This window comes from Vicugna pacos, chromosome 14, assembly GCF_048564905.1.
Source record: "Vicugna pacos chromosome 14, VicPac4, whole genome shotgun sequence".
Lineage (NCBI taxonomy): Eukaryota > Metazoa > Chordata > Mammalia > Artiodactyla > Camelidae > Vicugna > Vicugna pacos.
In genome coordinates, this window is record NC_133000.1 from 25367149 (window position 1) to 25389581 (window position 22433).

Here is a 22433-nt window from a genome sequence, read left to right on the forward strand (position 1 = left end):
AGGTCTTTTCACAATTCTGAATTTCTATTTTTCTACTTGCCAAACTAAATAATAAAAATTATTTCTTCTTTTTCTGACTTACTTCACTTAGAATGGCACTCTCCAGGACCGCCCATGTTGCTTCAGATGGCATTATTTTATTATTCTTTATGGCCGAGTAGTATTCCATTGTATATAAATATACCACAAGTCCTTTATCCAGTCATCTGTTGATGTGTATTTAGATTGTTTCCATGTCTTGGCTACTGTATACAGTGCTGCTATGAACACTGGGGTGCAGGTGTCTTTTTCAATTAAGCTTCCCTCTGGATGTATGTCCAGGAGTGGGATTGCTGGATCATATGGTAAGTCTATTTTTAGTTTTTTGAAGAATCTCCATATTGTTTTCCATACTGGCTGCACCAAACTGCATTCCCACCAGCAGTGTAGGAGGGTTCCCTTTTCTCCACAGCCTCTCCAGCATTTAGTGTTGATGGACTTTTGAATGATGGCCATTCTAAATGGTGTGAAGTGATACCTCATTGTAGTTTTGATTTGCATTTCTCTGATAATTAGTGATATTGAGGATTTTTCATATGCCTATTTGATACCACTCATATGTGGAATCTAAAGAACAAAAGACAAATTAATTTACAGACTCACAGACATAGAAAACAAACTGGTGGTTACCAGGAGTGAGGGGCATGGGAAGGGATAAATTTGGAGTTCAAAATTTGCAGATACCAAATGTTATATATAAAACGGATAAAGAAATTTACACTGTATAGCATAATGAACTATATTCGAAATCTTGTAGTAGCTTACAGTGAAATAGAATATGAAAACATATATGTGTATATTCCTATATGACTGAAGCATTGTACTGTACACCAGAAATTGACACAACATTGTAAACTGACTATAATAAAAAAGACTGAAAAAATTAATAAAAAATGCTAAAAAATAATAAAGATTAGTTTTTGATATCAATTGGTATTCTAAGAAAACTGTGTCACATGTTCAAATAAGTTTTAACTCTGCCTAACATATTTTCCATATTGTAACTCTGAGCAAACATTCCAAATTTTGAAATTCCTTAAGCCAAAGAATGTTTGTTTATACAGAAAAGAAACATGTAAGCAGTATATTTTAAATGTAAAGAGCCATATTTTTCTAAGCTAAAAACTTCATTGCACATCATACTGTGGGGGCAGTCTAAATACAATGTGAACTTGGAAAATTTTAAGAAGCATTAGTCACTATCTGAATAGTACTTTTAATATATAGATTATCCACCATAATATTATATTTGTTCTTCAAGTAAATCCACATGGGGCAGAAAACTGGTCTCTGGATGGTGATGAAAAGCCATAGAAGAAAATTACTGCTGTTCTTAAGAATGAAAAAAAAAAATGATGTCATTCAAGAGGTCAGTTCTTTGGCATGAACAAAAACTCTATTTTAAAATCACCTGAAAATGTCTATGTATGGTTAGTGAGGGACTGAAGCTATTTCAGAGAAAATGAATGAGTCACAGTAATGAGTTCTTCCTTTATTGTAGAGTTTAAAATAGACTGTTCCAGCTCTTTCTTGGGTGAAGCTACAGTATCACATAAGGATCTTTGAAGCTGAATCTCTGCTAAATAACAGCTCGCATCCAACATTTCTGATCTACTACACATGAACCAGTCATTAGCAATAGAGTTGCATACTTGGTTCTTATTGTAAGTAAAGATTTTGATAAGTAAAGTTTTGAGACACAACATGAAAATTCCAGTTTCAATGAATTTTTTTTCCACAAAACTCTTTTAAAAGAGGATCCCAGAATGGGCACCTGATTCTGATATTTGGATAAGAAGAGAAGGCAAAAGCATGAGAATGTCTTTAACGTCAGATCATCTTTTCTTCTCTTGTTTTCCCTCATTGCTCTCAATTCTTTGTTCCTTCTCCTTTCTCTTGTCTTACCTGTATCATCATTTCTTCTCATCTCTCTTGCTTTGTCTCTTATTTCTTCCCTTAAACCTCGTTTGACTTTTCTTATTCTCGCTCCTCTGCTTTCCCTTCTAACTGCTTTCTTCTTGTCTCTTTTACCTCATTTTCTTTCGAATTTTCAATCCTTAATTTGATTATACAATAAAAAAGGAGGAAAGGATAAATTTAATGATGATTATTATAATTGAGAAATATATATATATGAATATATAATTTTAACTGAAGTGTAGTCAGTTACAAAGTGTCAATTTTTGGCGTATAGCATAATGTTTCAGTCATATATATATATACATATATTCATTTTCATATTCTTTTTCATTATAGGTAACTACAAGATATTGAATATAGTTCTCTGTGTTATACAGAAGAAATTTATTTTTTATCTGTTTTATATATAGTAGTTAGCATTTGCAAATTTTGATCTCCCAGTTTATCCTTTCCCACCCCCAGCCCCATAGGTAACCATAAATTTGTTTACTATGTCCATGAGTCTCTTTCTGTTTTATAGGCAAGTTCATTAGTGTCTTCTTTCTCATTTTTTCTTTTCTTTCTTCTTTTTTTTTAGATTCCACATATGAGTAATATTATATGGTATTTTCTTTCTCTTGCTGGCTTACAGGAATATATTTTTGAATGGTAAGTTTAGGTCCTATACATTAATGTTATCATTTGTCTCAGATGATTTATAGAGACTTAGTAAATTAAAGTAAAAATTACCTTTGAGATTTTTTTTTAACATGAGGCTTATCTTTTGAAATAATACTTGTCAGCCTGGCCAGAGAATGGGATTGAGTTTATGATGAGAGACATGTACCAAAAATCAAGCTGGCCTACTTCTCAAAGTTGCCCTGCCCGAGCAAATTGGCAACTCATAAATGCGTTGGTTGATGGTGGACACAAAAATACATGCATGGAAGGCTGGCCTGCCTGCTGCTCTGTGTGGCCAAAGAGATGCTCTTGCCAGCTGCTGAGTCCAGTTGCCTCGCTGCTCCTGGCAGACAGAGGCTTCCCTGGAGCAAGAGATTCAGAAAGACTTTCCTGTGCATATGGAAGGGCATGTTGCAAGCAATCCCTTGGAGAGATAAAAAAGACAATGTTTCTAATGAACTTCACATTCAGAAACATCACAGTCTGGCGGGAAAAAAACATTCAGATTCATGTCAGGATTTAGGGCATATCCCACTGAGCCCCATTTTACTAAAGAGATAAATTAAAAAAAATAGGAGAAGCCTAAAGAAGTGTCAAAGATACAGACTGAGAAAGGTGCACAGTTTAAACATAGGGGATATAAGAAGTAATCCTACCCTCCTTGTGCTGATGCTAGGGTGGATTGGTAGTCTGAGTTTACATATGTAATAAGGATGCTTTTTCCCGTATGTACCAATGAGCATTAATAGCTAACCTCCCCCAGGTTAAAGATAATCACTCAATTATCTGTAGCCTAGGTGTAGGTTGATTTCTCCTCTCCATCCCTTTTCTTTTCCCTTCCCTTCCCTGAAGGATTCGAAGCAACCTAATTGCATTAAGCATATTGGGAAAGGATGAAGCAATTAATCTAAAATATGAAATGGGGAATGGAAGTGGGGTCTAGGGACCATGAAATGGGAGTGGTATTGGCAGTGATAAAGATAAAAATTTTTTATGAAATCACAATATCATTATTATAGCTAAGAAAATGCAAAGTAAATCTTTAATATTATCTAATACACAATCCATAATAGAATTTCCCCTCCTTTCCACAAATAACTTTTGTTAAAGTTTATTTATCTGTATCAGGTTCCAAACTAAGTTCCCCAGATTCTATTTGGCTGTTATATCATTTAAGTCTTAAATATATCTCTTAAGGCTGGCACTTCAAATAGATCTTCAACATTGGTTTAACATTATCTTGGTTTAAGGTTTATAAATTATGTGTATTTTAAAAAAATAAATTCAAAGTTATTAAGAGAAGAACCAATATATCATTGTCTATAATCTGGAAGGTAATTAATATACTCAAAAAAAAAGATTTAAGAGAAAATGTAGAAATTATGCAAAGATATTTTGCCTTTAAAGTTAAAAAGATCCTTTAAAGAGAAATGTGTATATACATTTAAATATGTTTAAATTTATAAATGTATTTATATTGACTTCACACTTAAATATATAATATGCTGGTTCTCATTTTTACTACTTCACTCTGTTATCAGAGGAAACATGTCTAATACTCATTATTAAGAATTAGATAATCTAATCCTAAAATTAAATTTAGATGTTTCCTATAATACTTAGAGCAAAATAAAATAATTTTCTAAAGTACTGTTTAAAATTGGTCAATTAAGAATTATTTTTGTCCTGATTAATAATTTGCATCTTGGCTCAGAAGGTTCAAGTTATACTCATGAAAAATACTTAACAATTCATTATTCATATTTGAGATTACAAGCATATACGTGTGTAATTAATTTAGTTTATAGACACAAAGGTACAGATAGGATTTTCAACCACCCTCTTCTATTTCAGTAAATTTTGGCATTACTTCATAAGCAGAAATGGAACTCTTACTGCATATTTGAAATTTCTCTATTATGAAAGGAATTTTAAAAGATTTATTTTCTTGCCTTTTAATTTTTTTTTTTACTAGTTGAGGAGTACTGTGAGCTTATGAATATTTTAATAGAAAGAAAATAGAGCCCCAGCTCCATCTTTCTCTTAAAGCAAGGATCATTTTCATTTTAATTCTTCCTCACTCTGTAGCTTCAAAAGAGTCGAAAAATTCCCCTGCCCACAATTTCACAGACTGACAGACTCATACCATATTCCCTGTTTATCTAATGACTTCCATACTGATTAGATTTAATAGTGTTCTTCGTGCTATTTGGCAAAATTAAATGCTGTGTGATTAATTTATTGTTTTTAACTTTTTCATTACAAAATGTAATTCATAAGATATCATTGAACAAGAGATGTATATCAAATACTTTAATCATGGTGGAATTATTTTACAACAAGCATGATTATCAAAAGTGACTTGCTGGCTAAGTTATAAAATATGTTCTTATTGTAAAAAAGTATGATGCAGTGATAACGTTTGAATCCTACATTCAGATTTCCTTTAATTATCTCAGAGTTGCAAATGGAAGCTCTATTACTCTGTACACTACAGTCACAAGATAACACCACAGAAAACATTAAAATATTTAAAATATGCATTCAGGATTGTTTAAAGATTGTCAAAGGAATTTATAAACTGGAATTATGTCAAAAAATGAAAGTGTTTCAAAAGAATTATAAATTGTCATAGGCTTACATCAACAAAAACTATGGAGGGTAAGAGGAATATTAATTGCAATGGAGTATTGGCCTCTCCACTAGATGACTTTTAATTAAAAATCTATATGACTAAATGACCAGATAAATAATTTTGAAATTGTTCATTTCACTTTGAACAATAAAGTATATTGTGATAAAATATATATTCATTTCCATTTTCAGTCCTGAAATCATATCAATAGGACCATCTATAGCCATAGTAACAATATCCTAGGTTTAGAATTTATAATTTGACATGTAAAATATGGTAATATCTACACCAAGGTCTATATTTACTGATAATTAAATTAAATATATATGGAAGGGTGTGTGTGTATATGTATGTCATGTATATGTCTGATTTTTGTTATGAGGCCAAATTAAATTGCCATATGATAAGTTAGATTTATAGACATTATTACAAAGATTATTTTGAAAGAAAACAAAAAGCCAATATGGATTAATTTTGTACAATTGTAGATGAAGTTGATCTTTTTCTGACTTGCTTAAAATCTGTGTTAGGAACATATTTACTTTGTTATTGAAATTCTTCCCTTATATAACCATCGAATAATTTCATGTTTAATTTCTTGTTCATGGCACTTCAGAAAAATAACAAAAATTTCACATTCTAAATAACACTATATCTCAAACATTAAAGAAAAATCTAATTATCCTAATTATGAATGACTTGAAATTTATATACTCTGAGAATTTCATTGTTTTCATGAATTTTAAATTTTGTACAAAATTCTAGTTTAGAAAATATATTATTTTCTATATTCATAATGGCAGTGTTTTTATCCTAGCTATGGCATTTTGTGAGATGAAATATTTGGTGTTCCCCAGTCCTATTATTAACAACTAATACTTTATTTACTGGACAAATGCTCAGAATTTTTTGGTAAAATGCAATTACACAATTTTTCATTTGGCCGCTTTTGAATCCTGATATTAACAAACATATAACTGACCATGGGATAAAATATCAAACAAACAGAAGACCCAAGCAATCCCAAGTGATGCTCATATTTTGATAAGAACAAACTGTTTCTACATGGGCTGGTGGGCAGAACATCTGGTGCAAATAAAGAATCATCATTTGGGGGAAGATATTTATAATTTTCCTCTTTGATCTTAATGAAAATTTGAAGCTTTATGGCATTTCTGAATAGACAGGGCTGTGATCTATATTTTTCAGTTTTGCACAGGTGATTTTATCAACTTTTCACATTTAGTTTTTTTTGTAATATTTTTATTGAAGTATAGTCAGTTTATAATATTGTGTCAATTTCTGGTGTACAGCACACTATTTCAGTCATATAGGAATATACATATATTTGTTTTAATATTCTTTTTAACCATAAGTTATTACAAGATATTGAATATAGTTCCCTGTGCTATACAGTAGAAATTTGTTGTTTATCTATTTTATATAAAGTAGTTAGTATCTGAAAATCTCAAACTCCCAATTTATCACTTCTCATCCCCTTCCCCTCTTGATAACCGTAAGTTTGTTTTCTATGTCTGTGAGTATATTTCTGTTTTGTAGATAAACTTGTCTGTCTTTTTGTTTTTTTAGAATCCTCATATAAGTGATATCATATGGTATTTTTCTTTCTCTTTCTGGCTTTTACTTCACTTAGAATGACATTCTCCAGATCCATCTATGTTGCTACAAATGTCATTATTTTATTACTTTTTATGGCTGAGTAGTATTCTATTGTGTAAATATACAACAACTTCTTTATCCAGTCATCTGTCAATGAACATTTAGGTTATTTCCATGTCTTGGCTATTGTAAATAGTGCTGCTATGAACATTGGGGAGCAGGTGTCTTTTTGAACTAAGATTTCCTCTGGATATATGCCCTGAAGTGGGATTGCTGTATCATACGGTAAGCCTATTTTTAGTTTTTTGAGGAATCTCCATACTGTTGTCCATAATGGCTGCCCCAAACTACATTCCCACCAGTAGTGTAGGAGGGTTCCATTTTCTCCACACCCTCTCTAGCATTTATCATTCATGGACTTTTGGATGATGGCCATTCTGACTGGTGTGAGGTGATACCTCATTAAAGTTTTGATTTGCATTTCTCTGATGATTAGCGATATTGAGCATTTTTTCTTGTGCCTATTGGCCATTTTTATGTCTTCACTGGAGAATTGTTTGTTTAGGTCTTCTGTCCATTTTTGGATTGGGTTTTATTTTGTTGTTGTTGTGAAGTTGTATGAGCTGTTTATATATTCTGGAGATTAAGCCCTTTTCGGCTTCATCTTTTGCAAATATTTTCTCCCATTCTGCATGTTGTCTTTTTGTTTTGCTTATGGTTTCCCTTGCTGTGCAAAAGCTTGTAAGTTTAATCAAGTCCCATTTGTTTATTTTAACAGAATCCAATAACACATAAAAAAGATCATATACCATAATCAAGATGGATTCATTCCAGGGACACAAGGATAGTTCAACACATGCAAATCAATCAACATGATACACCATACTAACAAGGAGAAGGACAAAAATCACATGATCATCTCAATAGATGCAGAGAAAGCATTTGATAAAATTCAACACCCATGTATGATAAAAACTTACCAGGGTGGTTTTGGGAAGGAACATATATCAACATAGTAAAAGATATTTATGACAAAGCTACAGCCAGCATAATACTCAATGATGAAAAACTGAAAGCTTTCCCCCTAAAATCTGGAACAAGACAAGGATTCCCACTTTCAACACTTCTATTAATATAGTGTTGGAAGCCCTAGCTATAGCAATTAGACAAGAAAAAGAAATAAAATGGATCCAAATTGGAAGAGAAGAGATAAAATTATCATAATATATGGATGACATAATTCTATATATAGAAAATCTTAAAGGCTCTACACAAAAACTACTAGAGGTAATAAAAGAATTTGGCAAGATGGCAGGATACAAGATTAATATACAGAAATCAGTGACATTTATTTACACTAACAATGAAATATCAGAAAAGGAAAGTAAAGAAACAATCCCTTTTAAAATTGTATCCAAAAAATAGAATACTTAGGAATAAATCTGACCAAGAAAGTGAAAGACCTATATGCAGAGAACTACAAAACATTGACTAAGGAAATTAAAGATGATTTAAAGAGATGGAAAGATATCCCATGTTCTTGAATTGGAAAAATTAATATTGTTAAAAACTCCATACTACCTAAAGCAATGTACAGATTTAATGCAATCCCTATCAAATTACCCAGTATGTTGTTCACAGAATTAGAGCAAGTAATCTTAAAATGTATAGGGAATCATATAAGACCCAGAATGGCCAAAGCATTACTGAAGAAAAAGAATGAAGCTAGAAGAATAACCCTTCTAGACTTCAGACAATACCACATAGTGACAGTAATCAAAACAGCATGGTATTGGTACAAAAACAGACATATGGATCAATGGAACAGAATAGAGAATCCAAAAATAAACCCACAAACTTTTGGTCAATTAATCTTTGACAAAAGAGATAAGAATATACAATGGAGTAAAGATAATCTGTTCATCAACAGTATTGGGAAAACTGGACAGCTGCATGTAAATCAATGAAGTTAGAATACTCCGTCACACCATACACAGAATAAATTCAAAATGGCTTAAAGATTTAAACACAAGACAACACACTAATAACCTTGTAGAGGAAAATATAGGCAAAACATTATCCAACATAAATCTCAGCAATGTTCTCTTAGGGCAATATACCCAGGCAATAGACATTTAGTCGTTTGATGTTGTATAACCTTGAAATTCTATTACCTTTATAGCAATCTGAGGGGAAAGGTATATCATTTGGGAGGTTCACCTGAGAGACATTATTGAGATAATGTTTCAGCAGGTTGATTTTTAACTTGTGACATTGAATTCTTTTGATTTACTCTTTGATTGATTGCCTGATTAATCAGTAATAACTTTAGGCCAGTGCTATTCTTTCTCACATGCTCTTATATAATAAAGGGCTGTATTTGAGAATTTCCCTTGCTGCTGCTTAAAGAAGGACTACTTTCCCCTCAATAGAAGCCTGGCTTGGGAATTGGTAAGGATGGCAACAATTACAGAGTTACAGGGTGTATTGTAGCCTCCCCTCTCACCAAGTGTAGCTAAGACTGAGTAAATTGCAGATATTCTCTCAAATTAGAAAAACTGAAGGAGCCAGCACTGGTTGGTGAGATGCAAGTCAAGAATGAGAGGAGCAAACTTGGTGGAGGTTGGGGTCTGAGGGAACAGGAGCGTCCACTGCCTGTTCAGTGTTCATATTCCAACTCTGGGACCTTTGCAAACTATAAGTGATGTGATCACAAGTGGAAAGTGTTGAATTTCCCATAAGGTCCATTTTCTTCACCTAACATGGATGGAGGATCATAACAGAGAATGAGACCCACAAAACTGAGTCAGGGATCTATCCCAACAAAAATGGCTTTAATTAATAGAAAGTGACAGCCATCAATTTCAGTAATCATTATGCACACCCATTTCTCTCTTTAAATAGAAATCAATAAAAAAATAAAGATGAGTTTGTGTGAAGAAAAGATTAGATAATGTTGAATTATTACTTAAAAAAAAACTTTATACTCCTAAATAACTCACCCTTATAAAACTCAGATTTTAACCTTCTCTTTTTAGCTTTAAAGATATTCCTCGATTTAAAAAGAAAAAGAAAAAAATTGCCTGTAGAATATCAACATTTCTCTTTCTGTTATAATTCCACAAAGTCTATAAAGCGATTCCTGGAAATACTCATGATGCGCTTGGAGAGTAAGGAAAATTTCCTCCTACTATTTAGAACATGTAATGTGCAGTTTGATTTGGGGAGGGGGCATTCAGATATTTTATGAACAGTCTGAACATACAGTAAGGAATCTTTTTTGTTTGTCTCATAACACCAATAAGGAGCTAACAAAGCTCACAAGCTCCTTTGTAATGGGATGAATGACTGTTGTATTATAATTGCAAACAAAGCTGCAGATGCAATTCAAAATTCTTTTTATGTTTGCAAATATGTTGCTCATTGTTCCTTGTTTTAGAAGCAACCTTAATTTGCACTGAAAATTCTGTTAGCATCTTATTTTTGTAAGACTATGTATACTATGTATCTTTTAACATGGATCTATTTTTTTTCCAATTGGTGAATAATTTTCCAGGAAAGTGTTTATTAAATTCATGAGGCTAGCACCATTCCTGCTGCTATAATTAAGGTACAGTCTTGATACCTTAGCCATAAAACTATTCACTCCAAAAACTCATCTTATGGGCAAATTTTGAGCTTAGAGATTTCCAAAAAAAGCTTTTGGGCATATTTCATTTATATATCCATATATAAAGAAATGCGTTCAACATACTTTTATAAACTTCTTCCTGGGAGACATAAGGAAGTTTCTCAGATGAATATTTAAATGAACAATATCATAACACCTTACAAATGTATATTGTGGATAGATTATTTAAAATAGTTCCTATTATTTTTTTCTTTCTAAAATGTCCTTATATTTCTATTGATAGTCTTTCTAAATAGACTTATAAATCATCATTAAAAAGAACACAGGGGCTTTAGATATTTTTTTTTGATGTATACTAAGAATTTTCTGTTTCCTAAATGTACCAGAGACGTGAGCGTTACTGAATTGAACAAAACAATATTTGCTTTAATTCTCAAATTCTATTGATCATGTACTGTATTTCAAGCATTATTCTTGTCACTTTAGCAATATTAAGAAAAACTGTCATAAGAACCCTATAGGTAGGTACCGTTACTATTTCCATTTCACAGATGAGAAAAGTAAGACACAGAGATTTATTTACTTGCTTGAAGCCATTCAGCTAATGAGTCGTAAAACTATAATTGGATCCTAGACTGACTTCAGATCCTACATTTCTATCAAAATACTTAGTCACATTACTAATTCTGGTCAGTCTAGTGGAGTGATTTGTTGTTTTCTACCATAAATTGCTTATTACTGAAAGAGAAGATATGATTTTTAGCTGTAGAATTTTCCTCTGTATGACCTTCAATAGACTGCATGGTGAATTTGTATTTTCCAAGTATATTTATCACTGTTGATTGCAACATTATAAAATGAGCTTAAGTAATTACATTAAGCCCTTTACTGTCTTTATTTTAAATATTGGCATAATATTAGGAAATAATTCTGAATCTATCATTTGGGGGACTCATATCTCTACAATTATCATCGTAATTTTCCCCTGGGGAAAGGGTAAGTCTGCTAAAGGATATAAAAAATTGCAAATTATTTTATAATAAAATCATGTTTAGGACATTAGAGACTTTGTTCATAATTCTCTTTGGTGTTTTGTGATAGAGAGAACAGCTGAAAAGGACAATCAGAAGAAATAAGGAAGACAATCATTAAGAAAAAGTAAGGAATAGTAAGAAATCCTAGGAATAGCAACCTAGGAATTCCTATTGTGTTTGCAGCTGGAAATTTTCCAGTTTACTTCTATTGGATGGGATCCCTTCAATGATGCTAAATCGGGTACTTGCCTGAGTCAGAGGCTGTCTGTTGGATGGATGTTGCTCTCCTGTGATGCCATCATTGTAGAATCTTTTAGGACAGTTTTCTAATCCAGTGCCTTCCTTTTTTTCTTGCAGCTTGCCTCCCTGATTTCCTGCTGCAAGGACTTGTAAAGAGAGCAAGAAACGGTGAGAGTCTCATCTTCTTGGAAGTTTGCATCGAGAAAAGCAAGTAAATCCATATTCACTATGTGCATAGTTCATGGAGTGATGAGGACAATATGAGCCTCGGAGGGAATGATTGTTTCACAACAAGGAACTCATGCATTTCAAATTGCTCGACACCTGGGCTTGAAATAAGTCCATACTCCTGTTGGTTATTGGTGCTGCTGTATTGGCAAGAATACCGACAGCTTGAAGGGACATTCACAAAGTCATACAGCACGTTAATTCTGGTAATGCGTATTTTTTTTCCTGGTTGGCGTGATGACAAAAAAAAAAAAATTGGCCATATCTTCCTGGGCCTGCATCTGGTGGCTTAGCACAATGAGAACATAGACTCTGCATTGAGTTTATGGATTTTAATTCTCATTATTTCTGCTTGTACAAGTGTATTTTGCTGACAGTGTATAAAACCACTGAATATTATCTGGCATAGAATTTCTCTCATGTCCTTCATCAAGCTAGGATAATACCACTCTGATCCTTTCAGTTTTCTGATGCTTTTTTTCCACACTGGTTGGCCTTTGCTTCATATATATTCTTGTATGGAAAGAATAGATATCTGATTACTCTTTGGTTTTTGCAAAAAAAACAAAATGGTGTTCAGTAGATTTATTGGTTATACTAAGTACAAAATACTTAACAATACATTAAGCCTCTATTTTTTTCCTCTTTGCATTGTCACTGATATTGATTATATGTATACCAATATTGTATATCTGTATATCAATATCAATGTATATATCAATATCAATGTGTATATCAATCAATACATGTATCAATGACAATATATGTCATTGATCTATCTATCTATCTATCTATCTATCTATCTATCTATCTATCTATCTATATACACGCACACACACATCTATCTTGGCTTACACAGATCCACTTGAAATATCTATATACTGGACCTATGTCCAAGACTCTCAGCTCCCATTTTCCACCCCAATTATCCTTCTTAATTAATGCCCCATGCATTGTGTATTTAAGGTTTATTTTGGACCATTTCAATTGCAGTACACACATTGTCTTTGTAGTTACTGGGAAAAATGGAATTAAATCAGCTTATCACAAGTCTGGAAAAGAAAAAAAAATGGTTCCACTGAAACCTTAGAGAAAATCTGACAGCACACTCTGTAGCTACTCATATCACTTTTGCAAAAACAAGCCCTGTCTTTAATCTGTTATTTGGTTTCAAGCCTGCTTTGATCCATTATTCACTTTGAAATCCAAGCTTTGTTTAGACATTCACTTTAGCCCTATATTCTAAAACTGTACCCACAGTTCAGAAAGATGGAGCCTTGCATCAGCAGCATTTTCTTAATTTCCCAGATCATGGAAACACATAGAAGCTAATGAACTACAAAATTCCTCTGAGTTGAATTCAGCCCCAAGATGCACAATAAATGGCATTCAAGCAATTAGCCAGTCATTTATTTCTGTATTATTAGCTAAATACTGTGATGATGTAAACTCTAAACTAACCAAATGTTGAAATGTTTCCCTTTCTTTCAATAAGATCTAAAATTCTGGAAGGTTAGCATCTTATCTCTATATGTTGGTTGGTCCTAGTCAGTGCCTGATATGTAACATTTTTCTTTACTGACTGAAAATTGTTAAATTTGAGAAATACTTTAAAACAATAAAAAAGCCAACAGAATATCACTGTTATTATTCATAATGGCCAGGTTGAAGACACAGCACTGGGTGACAGCCCAGCTGCTTCCTGAAGGCCAGAATTGGGGTGCTGGGTGTGGGCAGGCTTCCCTTTCCTGAACAGATGCCCCAGGGCAGTAGCAGCTGAGGTGACCCTTGGGACTGGCTTACACCAAAGCATTATTCTTCTTAAGTTTTCCAATTAGCTAATAGTTTGGCTGATCAGAACCTCATTAGAGAGAACGTGAGTAAAGGGACAAAAAAAAAAAAAGGCCAAAAGTACCACTAGGGAAAGTTCTCCTCACGGAAAGCAGGAATGGGGAAAAGTTGTTCATTTCTCATAGAATGAAATGATTTCTTTACGATTTGGAAGCATGCTGCTTTCTTAAATGAATTTAATCCCCCTAATAATCTCCTATAAATAACTAATTTTATTAGTGAATTTTCTTTTCATGACACATGAAAAAGTTCAACTTTACTTTTTTAAAGTTAGAAGAATTTTTTAAAATTCTGAATAAATGAGTTACAAATAATATGATATTAACTTACAAAGTAACTGTGATAAATGCCTTCTTGTTCTCAAAAGCTCTCAGTATTATTTCTATGTTCTCCTTAAACCAAGGAGAAATTTTCACTAGAAAGGGTTTTCAAAATATAAATTACAGTTTCTCATTGGCAAATTGTGATTAATCTAGGGCAGCCTAAATTACATCAATATATTTTAATAATAATTTGGTCACACAGAAACCACAACATTTAATACAATTTTATTTTAAAATAAAATGTATTATATTTTTAAGTTCCTGATCAATCATTTTTTTTATAATCAACCCTCAAAGAATTTAAGTCATTTATAATGAAAAGTTCAGATTAAATACTAATATTATATGTAAATTACATATATATATATCTGAGGGTATTCATGAAGTTTTAACCAAATACCTGAATATCATAATTTTTATAGTATGTGTTCTCTTTTGTTTTTTATTGAAGTATAGTTGATGTACAATAGTATACAAGTTATAGGTGTAAAATTTAGTTATTCACAAATTTAAAGTTTACACTGCATTTATAGTTACGATAAAATGTTGGTTCTATTCCCCGTGTTGTACAATATATCCCTGCAGCTCATTTTATACCTAGTAATTTGTACCTCTTAATCCTGTGGTAACCACTCGTTTGTTCTCTATATCTGTGATTTTGTTTCCTTTTTGTTATATTCATTAGTTTCTTGTATTTTTTAGATCTTATGTATAAGTAATATCATCCAGTATTTGTCTTTCTGACTTATTTTCACTTAGCATAATACCCTCCAAGTCCATCCATGTTGTTGCAAATAGCAAAATTCCTTTCTTTTTTATGACTGAGTAGTATTCCATTATATATATATATATATATATATATATACACACACACATATATACATATATATATATATTCTTTATTCATTCATCTGTTGATGAACATCTTATAACATGTACTTCTTTCCCATGACACATATACACAGATCACAAAGAAAGTGAGAATTGAATTCTAGAACTTTTCTTAGGTATCTTAATTTCTGGAGGGAAATATACATAGAATCAAGCACAATAATAGAAATATGTACCACTTATTCCCTATTATGTGATATTACATTACTAGTCAATTTAATATTTTTATTGTTACTTACAGAAATGTTAACCTTTTGTATATCTTTTTATTCACCAATGTCCTGAAAGTTTTAACAAATTTCTTTATTTGATGGGTTTAGTTAGAAACAAAATAATCCAAAAAGAATCTTCTCAGCAGGGTACTATCATCAAAGACTCATCTTTAAATTCCAATCTTCATTTATCTCTATGAAAATTTAAATTCTGAAAAAAAAAACTTGATTATTTTTGTTAGGGAAAATCTAAATCTTGGATAAATTAGCTATGAGAGATAGAGGTGGATTTACATAACACAAAAATAGCCACTTAGAATTTTAATTGGAAGAGAATATTTTTTGGACACATTTCACTATATTTTTATTTTATATTGATATAAGCTTAACAAAAAAGAGGTAAGAAAAAATTACAATTAGACAATAATGGAGAGAGTCACATTTTAGTTACAACCCTTTCCTCTGTCACACTCTCCCAAACACTGACCAGATAACTGACCAATCCAGGATGTCAGTTGCTGGTTGAGTTCCAGGTGGAATGTTAGGGTGTCCCCTGGGGTCTGTTGTGGCTGGTAGATCCATAGTAACTGGACAGAGCCCTGTGATGGATCCTGTGGTGGATCAGTGCTATGGAGGGGCTGCCAACCTCTGTGGAGCTTGGCTTTCGGCTGATCATTAGGAAGCTGAGTGCAGTCCTGGTGTTGCTGCTGCCCAATGGCCTGAGTTTATGGTCCACTTTCCACAGTGAATCCAGTAGGAGACCGTGGGGTGTCTGCCTGTCCTCAACTTATTGGTGGGTGTCTTATTTGCTTTCAGACTTGTTCAGTCTGTTAGAAGTTGCCTACCTCATTGACAAGCTTTGTGCTTCTAAAAAGGAGTATGCTGGGATGGAGACATCTGTACAGAATTCCAGGCTAGAGAAAGAGTCATTAAACATACCCAGCTTCACTGACACTTTCAAAATGGTGATGATGGTCAGCCTGAATTTGAGGAAGGATGTCAATTCTCTGGTCCAAGAACTGAAGAAAGAGAGATTCCTGCTGTCTAAATGAGAAGAGATGGCAGAGATGCTAAAAGTACTCAAGTTCCTGGAAGAGGTTATGAAAATCAGTGCATTACAAGGGGCTTTTACAAACCAGCCAGGAGACCAGGCACCAAGCCCTGATGGTCCCTTTCCCAGGAGTGGGCCTGGGTATTAAAACTATGCTTTCCCCCCACCCTTCACTTAGGCCTCCCAAGCTGCCAAGCTGCATTCAGATCTCCACCTGAGCTGCACTAAGGCCAGGGGATGGAGGGGAACCTTCACCTTTGGGCCAGAGTTCCTCCAACTTTATAAGTGAACTCAGCAGTGAACTTTTTCATGGTGAACTTCTCCATCTAAAATGTATTGGAATTCCCAGAACACACCAGGAAATGTGGGACTTTATATTCACAGAATGTTTGGATTATCTGGAAGAGAACTTTTTTAAGCTACATGGCCATTTGGTATCTACTCTATTCACAAAAGGTAATATTAAACAACAACAACCAAGTTAAAGTTTGCTTTTTACATTTTAGTGCATGCAAATTTAAATTTTCTTTTTTTTCTTTTTTTTTGAGAAGACAGCTGTTGACTCAGTTGTCTTTCATTTACAGGTAAATGGTGTCTTTTGTTGCCTTTATAACCTATTTAGTTTGCATTCTGAAATTTTACATAAATATAAATTTATTTTGCTTATGCTGTTTGTGGTTTATTTGATTTTTTGAATGCGCTTAAATATTTGTTTTACTGAATCTGATATTTTACTTCAGTTCTAGGCATTTCCATTCATTCCATTAAAAAATTCCTCTGTCTCTTATTTCCTCTTCTACTAGATCTTTATATTTTGTAATATCTTCTTTATCTTCTATATTTTAAACCCTGTAGTTTTTCTGTCTAATTTCTTGCATTCTAGATAATTTTTTCTTATATATTTTCTATTTCATTAATTCTTTACTCAGCAGTGTCTAATCTGTAGTCAAATCAATCCATGGACTTTTAACTGTTAGTTGTTTTTACTTCCCTTTGTAGATGTATATTTTGATTCTTTTGCAAACTTAAGCAATTTTTATATTCATCAATAAACTTATTTTAGTAACTAGTGATACAGTAATGTAGTAGCCCCTGTAAGCTTGACATTTGCAACCTAATGAAATTAACTGGTTTCTCAATCTTTATCTTTTCTTAAATATGGGTATTTCTGGTTATTTCTCCAAATCCTATTTTGGATTCTCATCTGTTTTCTCTGTGTAATTTACATGCTCTCCTGGGCCTGCCCAATATACTCATGCCTTTTACCGTCATGTGATTATAACTTGTAAAGCTAAATTTTGGGACCCCCAAACTGTATGCTGTCTACTAGTTAGCTCTCCATGAATTTTCAATTGGAACCTACAATTAATATAAAAAGTAAATTCTGAGTTAGTTCTCCCTAACTTCCTATCTTCCTTATTTTGATGAATGACCCTATAGTCCAGGCACTTCAAACAGCATCTTGTGAATTATCTATAATTCTTCCCCAGATCAATACAATGATGTGTTAATACTTCTTTTTACTATCTCTCAGTTAAACTCTTCCTTTTTATCCCCTGTGCTATTGGCTAATTTCAGGTTTTTCATTTCTCCTATTTTTAATTTTATTTAGTACTCATCCTCTTGCTTGTCCCTCTAATTCCACTTTATCTTCTTCTGATCTGTTTCTACCATATTTCTGAAATAATCTTTCTGAATTTGAAATCTGATCATGAATCTGTCTTGCCAATCATTCTTTAATACTTTGCCAATTTCTTACAGAATCAATTCCAAATTTATTTTCCTACAATTTAAATCCTACAAGCTTTGGCTCATCCTTTTGACTCTATTGCAAGTTCTATCACCTTTTCTTTCTCTTTTCCACCGCATTCGTGACTTATGGTAAGAACATTTTTTTTTTCCTACAAAAAGCACACTCTCTTGTATTTCCCTAAGGACATCTGTCTTCTTTTCACTTCTTATTTAATTTTTTCCAAACACAGCTCAAAATTTTGTACCTCTTGGAGGACTTGGTTGTCACATCCAAACTTAGCTGCTACTTCTCTCTGCTTCTACATATACTGTACATATTTCCATAATTTCACTTATCATTCTATATTAAATGTATAAGCTTTTCCAGATAAGCTTAAATTCTTGAGGAGTGAGGTCATTTTTTAAAATGCCCTTATATTTTCAGAATTTAGTACATTAGCTGATATGTTGTAGGTAATCAGTAAGTATTTTGAATATATGAATGATTCTATGCTTTGGAATTTTACTTTGACCTAACTATGAATTCTGTCTCTACCTGATACTTACTCTCTGTCATATAAATATCGTCTACCCTGTATAGTTTAGCCCAACTGTCATCTCATTCAGGACACATTTGCTGACCAGTCCAGCTCTCCATATTTCACATAATTGAACACTATCAGTTGTGATGTCACGTTTATCAGTCCTGTGTGAGGGTATAAACAAACTAAATTAATTTTCTCTTTACCCAATTCATGTGTGTGTGTCCTTAATCCCTGGAAACAGAATCTAAGGTAAGGTTTGCAAACAGATTCATCACTGTTCTCACACACAAAACCTTCTTTTTATGATTTCCAGTTAATTAACACTGTCATCATCATACAGAGTCCCCAGTGTGCAAACCACCATGGGGATTATATAATTTAATACTTCAAAAGTCATATTTGTTTTTTTTTCATTCTGTATTGTTCTCAGCAGTATTGGGATCAATATTTTTTTCAGTCTCAGGCTTTCTTATCTCAACATTTCTTCTCAAAACACACTTTTCTACAATTTTTGCAATGTTTTGTATTAATTTATGTTATGTTATTAAAGTGGCAGAAATATTAGAATTCTCTTCTCAGGAGGGATGTCTTTCTATTCCCCAGTTATATTGCTGCTCCTGCATAGATTAATAGCTGGCACTTGAGTGGCAAAAAGGAATAATGTAAGAGATGTGGTATAATGAAGAAAGAGCTCTCCAAGAGTATCAAAACTATGTTCCCTGAGTGCATCTGTGGAGACAAGTGGCTTGAATAAATTACCTGAACAAGCATAACTTCTTGTAGAGAACTCTTGCAGATGCCATAAATAAAGAAGAAGCAATTTCAATAAGTTAAAAATAATTTCTCAAATCTTTATTCTTTGTCCTCATGGAAAGTAGTCTAGTGTAATGATGTGTCTGTGCACATTGGGGTCAGACAAACTGGATCCAATTCTCAGCTTTCCTCTTTCCTGTAAGAGTGACCTTGATCAGTTGATTGGTCTCTAAATTTCACTGGGAAGAAGTATAATAACAGAACAGCTCATAGGGATACCGTGAGGACTGAATGTTGAGCATATAGAGTGGGTAAGCTAGTATGCTACTGCATAGGTGACATGGACAAAACACATAGTATGTGTTAAATATAGATACATAATAAGTAGCGTGTATGTGTAAAACAGATTTTATAAGGTGCATTAAGTATACATATTTATATACATGTAAATTTAGTAGTCTACAAAATATATTATAGATAGAAGAAACAGAAATGTGAGCACTGCTTATCGACAGGGCTGAAAAGACCAACTCTTGATCATACCTCTGCCTGACAGTTCTGTTACCCTCTGCCTGACAGTTCTGTGACACTCAGTACCATCCTCTTCTGGCCCCCAAATATGCAAATATAATCCCCAGCAGTTTTGCAGAAGAATTTGTGAACCACAGCTGTGGCCATATTACTTGTCACTATGCTCTTTTAGAGCACATGGGCACAAGACTCAGGCATCTTCTGCCTGATTAGGTTCCCCTTGTTCCTTGCTATACCTCAGTTTCCTTAGCTACAGTATCAGTAGGGAAAGCTGATGTGGCAAAAAGAGAGACCAGATGTGGCTATTATATATTCCAGGACTCAAATGGTATACAGTCTTCACCATTTCCCATTTGCTAACTATCTTATATCAATTGCTTTCCCTTTGCTGATCACTGTGAGTTTTAAACTGATTTAATCAACTGTGCAACTCAATCACTTAAATTTGGTCAGTTCCATAACTCATAGCATAGTTTATTCAATAATGACTTAGGGACTATTATAGCATCATGGCGGTTTCTCATATGATAAACTCTAAAGAAAAATAAGGGAGGGAAAGGGAAATCAACAAGCACTTCATTAAAAAAGAAATATAAAATACCAAATACATGAAAATAATATTTTAATTAGTGACAAATCAGAGAAATATTAAATAAAAGTAATAAAGTCATTTTTACTTGTCACGCATGCAAATCTGAAAAAAGAATAATAATGGCCAGTGTTAACAAGGGTATATATATATATATATATATATATATATATTAAATTGGGACATTAATATCTCGAGTGCAATTTGACAATATACATGAAATTACGTAAATATGGTGTAGTATTTGACTTGGCAGTTATATTAGTAATGTATCAGAGGGTATATTCATTAAAAATGTTGATATTGAGTTATGTTAATTAGTGTGCTAAGCATTCATTGTGCACTTCTAATTTGGAGTACATATTATATAATCTCTTTTTGAAATTCATCTGCATTTGTATGGTTATATACACAATGACTGAAAAGAAATACAGTAAGTGTTACTGGTGCTTCAGAATGGAAAAAAATATGGTTCTTTGCTTGAATAATTTACTTTATTATATTTCTATAACATGGATTACTTATGTAAAATATATGGTTAGAAATACATTTTGTTTTCTAAGCTTTTTATTATGAAATATAACACATGTACGTAAAATATGCATGTTCAGCTGACCACAGCAAGGGAAGCTTAACAAGTGATACAAAGCAAATGTAACCAAGTCAACAAAATAATGCCCACTTCAGAAGCACCCAGCATACCTGTTTTTGATCCTGCTCATTGGACCTGCTCCATTTAACAACTATCTTTCTCTTATGGAAAATATTGCTCACCTTTTCTTTACCAACTAGATAGCCATTCTTAAACAATAGAATTTAGTCCTGCTTATTAATGACCTTTCAATAAATGCAATCATATGGTATGGCTTCTGCTGTATATGATGTGTGCTATGAGTTAATTTTTGTAGCTACTCTTTAAAAGATGAACAAAATTCTCTCCTATTTCTGGTTGTCTAAAAGCTCTTTTGTTTAATAGTTCTATCAAATGTTTCTTTCAATTTATTAAACGACCATATGATTTTTAAAGTCTCTGTCAATCTGTTGATATAATAAATTTAAATAGCTTACTTTCTAATCTTAGACACATCTTGCTTTCAATGGATCCAAATTGTTCATGTTGGAATTATTTTGCTAATATTTTGCTTAGGGTATTTGCATAAGTGAGATATTCTTGTCATTTTCATTTCTCATAATCCCCTGCTGAATTTTGATATCGAGTTAGGGGAACCTCATTAATAAAGTTGGAGAGTGGACCCCCTTTCCCTACTTTTTGGAAGATGTTATGAAGCATTGTAAATATCCCAATGATACCCATAATTTTACAAGGCAAAAAGGATTTTTCTGCTGTGGTTGAGAATGAGGGCCTTGAGATTAGAACCCAATCTAATCACATGAATCCAAAATGGGGAAAATCTTCCCTTGCTGTCATCAGAGAAAGACATGTGAAGACAGAATCAGAGTAGGAGAGATGCTACATTGAGGGCATTGAACATAAAGAAGGTTCCAAATCAAGGAATGAAGTCAGCCTCTAGAAACTAGGAAAGAAAGAAAACAGATTATCCTCTATACTAGGAGTACAGTCCTGCCAACATCTTGTTAGTCTAGTGAGATCTATGTTGGATTTTTGACCTACAGTATTATAAAATAATAAATATGTGTTATTGTAAGCCACTATGCTTTTATCAATTTGTTAACAGCACAGTATGAAACTAATACAATTCTTTCATGAATTTTATTGGGATTAGTGTTGAAGTTACATGTTCTTGAGTAACATTTAGGGAAGATATTTGAATACTGATTAATTTGATTAATATTTATGGATTAATTTATATTTTAATTTCTTATTATCAAATGACATTTAATAATTTTTAAGGAATTTCCTTAGTTTTTTCTAAATTTTGAAACCTACTATGTACATTGCTTATAAAATTTTGTATCACGTTTTAAAA

General features: G+C 32.7%; 1 long non-coding RNA gene across 1 annotated transcript; it reads right to left on the reverse strand.

Annotated features, from left to right (window-relative positions):
• Positions 1-1506: 1506 nt before the first annotated feature.
• LOC140685506 (uncharacterized) lies at positions 1507-15817 on the reverse strand. Its single transcript, XR_012058753.1, has 4 exons — positions 15772-15817; positions 15312-15495; positions 11789-11925; positions 1507-2095 (listed from the first exon to the last, which is right to left on the reverse strand). It is a non-coding gene; the product is annotated as an uncharacterized lncRNA (long non-coding RNA).
• Between the last annotated feature and the right edge of the window lie 6616 nt (positions 15818-22433).